The 7,500-nt window shown below is 56.7% G+C and overlaps 1 protein-coding gene across 3 annotated transcripts in view; it reads right to left on the bottom strand.

The window, feature by feature from the left end:
* The window catches only part of LOC139746322 (glycine receptor subunit alpha-4-like), a 50,477-nt gene that overhangs the window by 36,490 nt on the left and 6,487 nt on the right, over positions 1-7,500 (bottom strand). The gene's annotated exons all lie outside the window — the stretch shown is intronic.

Genomic DNA, 7,500 nt, shown 5'->3' with positions numbered 1-7,500 from the left:
AAGGACTTGGCCGACAAGAAAATGGATAGCTAGGCTTAAAGTATTCTTGTTGTTTTGTGTGGCAAGAGCTGTTGCAGGGGAAGAAGGAGCAAGCTTGGGGGCATGCCAGCGCTAGTGGGCTCACCTGTGGCTTGACGGGGGTGCGGACGAGGCTATGGGCGTTCCGGGTGGCGCTGAAAAGCCTTGGGGCGTGCCGAGGGGTTGGGGCGAGCCTTGAGGCGCACCGGGAAGGTGGGGCGGACCTTGGGGGTGTGCCGGAGAATGGGGACGGGCTCGGGGGCGCGCTGAGTGTTAATGGCAAGCTTGGTGAGGTGCCAGGGGGTAGGGATGAGTCTGGGAACCTGCCGAGGGGGGTGCGGATGAACCTGTAAATGTTTGAAGAGGGGGGCGTCAGGGGACGTGCCAAGGAGTGGGATTGAGCTAGAGGAGTGCCGTGGGTAGATGGATTTGGAATCTAGGGCGTGCCAGGATGAAGGGGCGAGCCAGTGGTCATTTTGGAGGTTAAGGGTGAGCCCGGGAGATGGATAGCTAAGGGCGCGCTGTGGACTGGGAGCAAGCCTGAGGGTGTACCGGAAGTGGAGCGTTGGGGGGGGGGGGGGGGGGGGGGCAAGCCTCGTGGCGTCTCGAAAGGTGAAGGTGATCCTGGGGTAGTACCTTGGGGCGTGCCGGGATGGTAACGTGTCTGGGGGCGTGCTAGGGGTGTGGGCGAGCCTGGGGGTGTGCCGGCTGGTAGGGGCGAGCCTGGGGGCGTGCTAGGGGTGTGGGCGAGCCTGGAGGTGTGCCGGCTGGTAGGGGCGAGCCTAGGGGCGTGCTAGGGGTGTGGGCGAGCCTGGGGTATGTGCCGGCTGGTAGGGGCGAGCCTAGGGGCGTGCTAGGGGTGTGGGCGAGCCTGGAGGTGTGCCGGCTGGTAGGGGCGAGCCTGGGGGCGTGCTAGGGGTATGGGCGAGCCTGGGGGTGTGCCGGCTGGTAGGGGCGAGCCTGGGGGCGTGCTAGGGGTATGGGCGAGCCTGGGGGTGTGCCGGCTGGTAGGGGCGAGCCTGGGGGCGTGCTAGGGGTGTGGGCGAGCCTGGGGATGTGCCGGCTGGTAGGGGCGAGCCTGGGGGCGTGCTAGGGGTGTGGGCGAGCCTGGAGGTGTGCCGGCCTGGTAGGGGCGAGCCTGGGGGCGTGCTAGGGGTTGTGGGCGAGCCTGGGGTTGTGCCGGCTGGTAGGGGCGAGCCTGGGGCGTGCTAGGGGTGTGGGCGAGCCTGGGGGTGGTGCCGGCTGGTAGGGGCGAGCCTGGGGGCGTGCTAGGGGTGTGGGCGAGCCTGGGGGCGTGCTAGGGGTGTGGGCGAGCCTGGGGATGTGCCGGCTGGTAGGGGCGAGCCTGGGGGTGTGCCGGCTGGTAGGGGCGAGCCTGGGGGCGTGCTAGGGGTGTGGGCGAGCCTGGGGGTGTGCCGGCTGGTAGGGGCGAGCCTGGGGGCGTGCTAGGGGTGTGGGCGAGCCTGGGGGTGTGCCGGCTGGTAGGGGCGAGCCTGGGGGCGTGCTAGGGGTGTGGGCGAGCCTGGGGGCGTGCTAGGGGTGTGGGCGAGCCTGGGGATGTGCCGGCTGGTAGGGGCGAGCCTGGGGGCGTGCTAGGGGTGTGGGCGAGCCTGGGGATGTGCCGGCTGGTAGGGGCGAGCCTGGGGGCGTGCTAGGGGTGTGGGCGAGCCTGGGGGCGTGCTAGGGGTGTGGGCGAGCCTGGGGATGTGCCGGCTGGTAGGGGCGAGCCTGGGGGTGTGCCGGCTGGTAGGGGCGAGCCTAGGGGCGTGCTAGGGGTGTGGGCGAGCCTGGGGGCGTGCTAGGGGTGTGGGCGAGCCTGGGGATGTGCCGGCTGGTAGGGGCGAGCCTGGGGGTGTGCCGGCTGGTAGGGGCGAGCCTAGGGGCGTGCTAGGGGTGTGGGCGAGCCTGGGGATGTGCCGGCTGGTAGGGGCGAGCCTGGGGGTGTGCCGGCTGGTAGGGGCGAGCCTGGGGGTGTGCCGGCTGGTAGGGGCGAGCCTGGGGGTGTGCCGGCTGGTAGGGGCGAGCCTGGGGGCGTGCTAGGGGTGTGGGCGAGCCTGGGGATGTGCCGGCTGGTAGGGGCGAGCCTGGAGGTGTGCCGGCTGGTAGGGGCGAGCCTGGGGGCGTGCTAGGGGTGTGGGCGAGCCTGGGGGCGTGCTAGGGGTGTGGGCGAGCCTGGGGGCGTGCTAGGGGTGTGGGCGAGCCTGGGGATGTGCCGGCTGGTAGGGGCGAGCCTGGGGGCGTGCTAGGGGTGTGGGCGAGCCTGGGGATGTGCCGGCTGGTAGGGGCGAGCCTGGGGGCGTGCTAGGGGTGTGGGCGAGCCTGGGGGTGTGCCGGCTGGTAGGGGCGAGCCTGGGGGTGTGCCGGCTGGTAGGGGCGAGCCTGGGGGCGTGCTAGGGGTGTGGCGAGCCTGGGGGTGTGCCGGCTGGTAGGGGCGAGCCTGGGGGTGTGCCGGCTGGTAGGGGCGAGCCTGGGGGCGTGCTAGGGGTGTGGGCGAGCCTGGGGATGTGCCGGCTGGTAGGGGCGAGCCTGGGGGCGTGCTAGGGGTGTGGGCGAGCCTGGGGGCGTGCTAGGGGTGTGGGCGAGCCTGGGGATGTGCCGGCTGGTAGGGGCGAGCTGGGGGCGTGCTAGGGGTGTGGGCGAGCCTGGGGATGTGCCGGCTGGTAGGGGCGAGCTGGGGGCGTGCTAGGGGTGTGGGCGAGCCTGGAGGTGTGCCGGCTGGTAGGGGCGAGCCTGGGGGTGTGCCGGCTGGTAGGGGCGAGCCTGGGGGCGTGCTAGGGGTGTGGGCGAGCCTGGGGATGTGCCGGCTGGTAGGGGCGAGCCTGGGGGCGTGCTAGGGGTGTGGGCGAGCCTGGGGATGTGCCGGCTGGTAGGGGCGAGCCTGGGGGCGTGCTAGGGGTGTGGGCGAGCCTGGGGGCGTGCTAGGGGTGTGGGCGAGCCTGGGGATGTGCCGGCTGGTAGGGGCGAGCCTGGGGGCGTGCTAGGGGTGTGGGCGAGCCTGGGGGCGTGCTAGGGGTGTGGGCGAGCCTGGGGATGTGCCGGCTGGTAGGGGCGAGCCTGGGGGTGTGCCGGCTGGTAGGGGCGAGCCTGGAGGCGTGCCGGGTCGTGGGGGCGAACCTGGGGCGTGCTACAGGTGTCTACAGTGGATGCATGTACTAATTTAGGAGATAGTTCATTCCTATGTTAAATGACGTTTGCCCACATTGTTGTTGCAACTTCCTTTTGTTTTCATACCCATATTTCTTGTCACTGAATCTGCGCTAAAGGGACAAATAATTTTCGTATGTTATGTCGTTGAAATTATTCAGAATACTGAACACTTTTGCCAAATTACAAATCTGCTCTCTCTCTCTCTCTCTCTCTCTCTCTCTCTCTCTCTCTCTCTCTCTCTCTCTCTCTCTCTCTCTCTCTCTCTCTCTCTCTCTCTCTCTCTCTCTCTCGAATGATTTTCAGTCTCCGAGTCATTCCTTTTGGCTTATCTCTGAGTGAAGGGACGAGTTTGCTTCTTATTCTTTGAATGCACTCTAGTTTCTCTTCCTCATCGATCGTACGGTTTACTATGGAGTGGTTTCTTACTGTGGAAGGGCTGATGAACTGAGGAGGGATTACCTTACTGTAGAGGGTCTGCCTTACTGTGAAGACGGTGGTTTACTTATTAAGGTTGTCTTATTAAGGAAGTGCTGGCATACTGGGAAGGGTCTGACTTACATGGAGCCGTTCGCCTAACTGAAATCACAAGAGGCAATCTCTGAGAACATTATAGCCCAAGTACAAGGTTGTTACAAGGCTTTAACATGGTTATTACCAGGTCGTTGCCAAGAGTGAATGTCCAGAACAAGATCAGAGGAGTAAGCTAACCACACCTCCCTGTCCGGCAACATGGTGTCTTTATTGATCAAATAAAGTAAAGAAAAATTAAATTCAAGATAACTAAACGTATGGGAGATAGAGAATATTGGTCCTCGCCCTCATCCATGACCTTTCCAAATTAACAGTGTCGAATGGGTGCGGGAGGCCTGGGTTCATTCTGAAGGTGCCTGAGGTTCTACAAATATGTAAGACGGTGAATTTATTCTGGAGAATAATCAGTAACAATCACATAATGAGGACTTACTCGGTCATGCAGACTTATGTGTGTGAGCTTGATTAAACTAGTACCATGCACATGGTGATCACCAGGTTATAAAGCCCAGACAGCAGTCACGTATTGTTCACTTTAAAACATCGTAGACAAAATTAGGTCACATTTGAACATATTATAAAAAACTCAGCTGATCAAATGCCTGTACCATGCACTGCCTGACTAAACCTAGTTCTCACTTGATCACGCCATATCAGGTCACGCCGTTATGGATTTTCACATGGAAGTCAAAGCATTGTGGAAATGACGCCATCCTCACCGCCTGGCCCTCTTCGCTGAAAGGTAAACCCCCGGGTGGAGGATAGCACTGAGGGGTGAAAGGTAGCGCCTGTCGATGGAAGATGGAGCTCATGGATGGTGAGTAAAACCTTCGTGTAAAGTGTAGAGCCCGTGAGTGGAGGTTAGGTCAGGTTGGGCAGCTGTGAGGACGATATCTTTAAAAAGAGATTGACGTAAGATATCCAGAACACTTGCAGTCTCTATGGAAGGTTACGAAGAAGTCAGTACTTCAATTCACTTTTGATCTAAGTGCTGAGAGTAGAATGATCATCCTTGATGCCCACAACAACAGTGAAGACGGCAACCTTTCCAATTAAATCTACAGATAGCCTGTTGGCGTTGGCCGATGCCTTGACTGCGGCCAGTTAACGCGACAAAGTGAATGTTAGAAGGTCCTTTATAAGTAGAGCCTTCACAACTGCTCAAGCTGGAAAGCCTTCATTAAAAACTTCTAGACTGCGGCAGTTGCTGGGTAACAGAAGATACATTAACAAAGGCGCAGAAACCGAGATGAAGAAGCACGTAAACACGGCTCCACCAACTCTACATTCAACACTAAAGATGGCGGTACAGTTCAACTATACTTGCACAACCAAAGGTCTCCAGCTTTCAGAGCTGTGAGCGGGGAAATCATCAGTGAGAACGTCATATGTGTCAACAGTGAGGATTGAACAATGTTAATCATCTGTTATAAAGTTACCAGGATCAGCAAGCTGGCCATGAAAGACATCATGATATATGACCCCAGCCCATTCATGACAACCAATGTGATCTATGAATATTCATGCCCAGATGAAGACTGTAGTCTTCATCATATACATTACGTTGGTATCACCAACACACTATCTAGGAAGACAGCAGTGTATCTGAAAGAAATTGCTCTTGAAATGCATATTCTCCAACAGCACGTAAGGAGTCTGAGTAGAGACAAACCACACAAACAGTATCACAATTATGAAATCCGAGCATTCTTAAAGGAAGCCAATGATCAGAAAAGTTCTTGCTTGTGTGAAAGTTCTCATCTGCTCAAAATGAATAGGTGAACGCATGCATTTCTCTCAGAATTTACAGCCAGCAATCAGCTCCCAACAAACTGTAAGAATATTCGCGGCTTTTCTTTAGCCTACAGGTAATCGAGTGGTCACAGTATGCTTGGCAGTCCATTGGCCTACTTTGGTCATTAATGTCTTTATTGAAGGGTGTTACAAAAACCATGGCTATAGGCCCCTATGGTAGTCTTACTTGATCATCAAGTACTTACAACAAACTCTAATTTTTTCTTACCCCTATATATATATATATATATATATATATATATATATATATATATATATATATATATATATATATATATATATATATATATATATATATATATATATATATATATATATATATATATATATGTGTGTGTGTGTGTGTGTGTGTGTGTGTGTGTGTGTGTGTGTGTGTGTCAACATTTGTAGACTTGCTTATCATTATGCTCTCGTGATAAATCAAGGGAGCGACCCAGATTATGCTGGCGTACAACTTTGCCTTGAACTGGATGATAGACATGAAAGCCAGGCAACAAGTCAGACAACACGTAACCAAAGCAGCTCATACTGCTACCTTACTGTGTCAGTCTGTATTATAATGAATATGTTTACTGGTTATGCGATTGTTTGTATCTGTATATTTGCTTTTCTTATGTGAGCATGTGTATATATTTTGTGCTTTCTTTCTTGATTGGTACTACTACAATACTAACCATGTTAGAACTTCCACATGTTGTGAGGGCCGAGCTCTCATGGATCCACATGATGTGAGGGGGTGGGATGTCATGACTCCACAAGGCAAGAGGATTGGGTCATGGTTCCACATGGTGTGTGGGCAGGATCATGACTCCACGTAGTGTGAGGGCCAGGTCATTGCTCCACATGCTGTATGGCCCGGGTCATTGCTCCACATAGTGTGAGGGTCGGGTCAGGGCTCTACTTAATGTTAGGGCCGTGTCACGGCTCCGCATGCTATAAGGGCAGGGTCATTGCTCCAGATAGTGTGAGGGCCGAGTCAGGGCTCCACATGAAGTGAAGGATAGATCAGGGCTCCACATGATGTGAGGGCCGGGTCATGGCTACTGTGAGCACTGGGTCATGATTCCACATGGTGTGAGGGCTGGGTCATGGCTGCATATACTGGGAGGACCGGGTCATGGCACCAAATGCTGGAAGGGCCGGAGCATGGTTCCACATGGTATGAGGGCCGAGTCATGGCTCCACATGGTGGGAGGGATAGATCAGGGGTCCACGCGGTGTGATGGCCGTGTCATAGCTCCACATGGTGTGAGGACCGGGTCAGGACTCCAATATAATGTAAGGACCGAGTCTGGCTCCACATAGTGAGGGGACTGGGTTATGGCTTCACATACTGTAAGGGCCGAAATTTGGTTCCACATGGTGTAAGGGCCGAGTCATGGCTCCACATTGTGTGAGAGACGGGTAAGGGCTCCACATGGTGTGAGGGCTGGGTCAGGACTTCACATGGCGTGAAGGACGGGTCATGGCTCCACATGCTGTGAGGGCAAGGTCATGACATCACATGGTGTGAGGGCCGGGTCAGGACTCCACATGGTGTGCGTACAAGTTACGGCACCACATGGTGTAAGAGCAGCGTCATGGTTCCACATGGTGGGAGGGACGGATCATGGCGCCACATGATATAAGGGGCGGGTCAGAGCTCTACGTGGTATGAGAGACGGGTCGTAACTCCAGATGGTGTAAGGGCCGGGTCAGGGCTCCACATGGTGTGGGGGACGGGAGAGGGCTTCACCTGGTGTGAGGGCCGGGTCAAGGCTCCACACAGTGTAAGGGACGGGTCATGGTTCCACATGGTGTGACGGACGGTTCATGGCTCCACAGAGTGTGAGGGTGGGATCATGGCTGCACCTGGTGTGAGGGACAGTCATGGCTCCACATAGTATGAGGGACGGGTCATGGCTCCACAGAGTGTGAGAGTTGGGTGATGGCTCCACAGAGTGTGAGGGTCGGGTCATGGCTGCACCTGGTGTGAGAGACGGATCATGG

The sequence above is a fragment of the Panulirus ornatus genome, chromosome 64 (assembly GCF_036320965.1).
Source record: "Panulirus ornatus isolate Po-2019 chromosome 64, ASM3632096v1, whole genome shotgun sequence".
Classification (NCBI taxonomy): Eukaryota; Metazoa; Arthropoda; class Malacostraca; order Decapoda; family Palinuridae; genus Panulirus; species Panulirus ornatus.
Note: the sequence above shows the minus strand (reverse complement) of the source record. Positions and strands in the feature narration are given on the sequence as shown.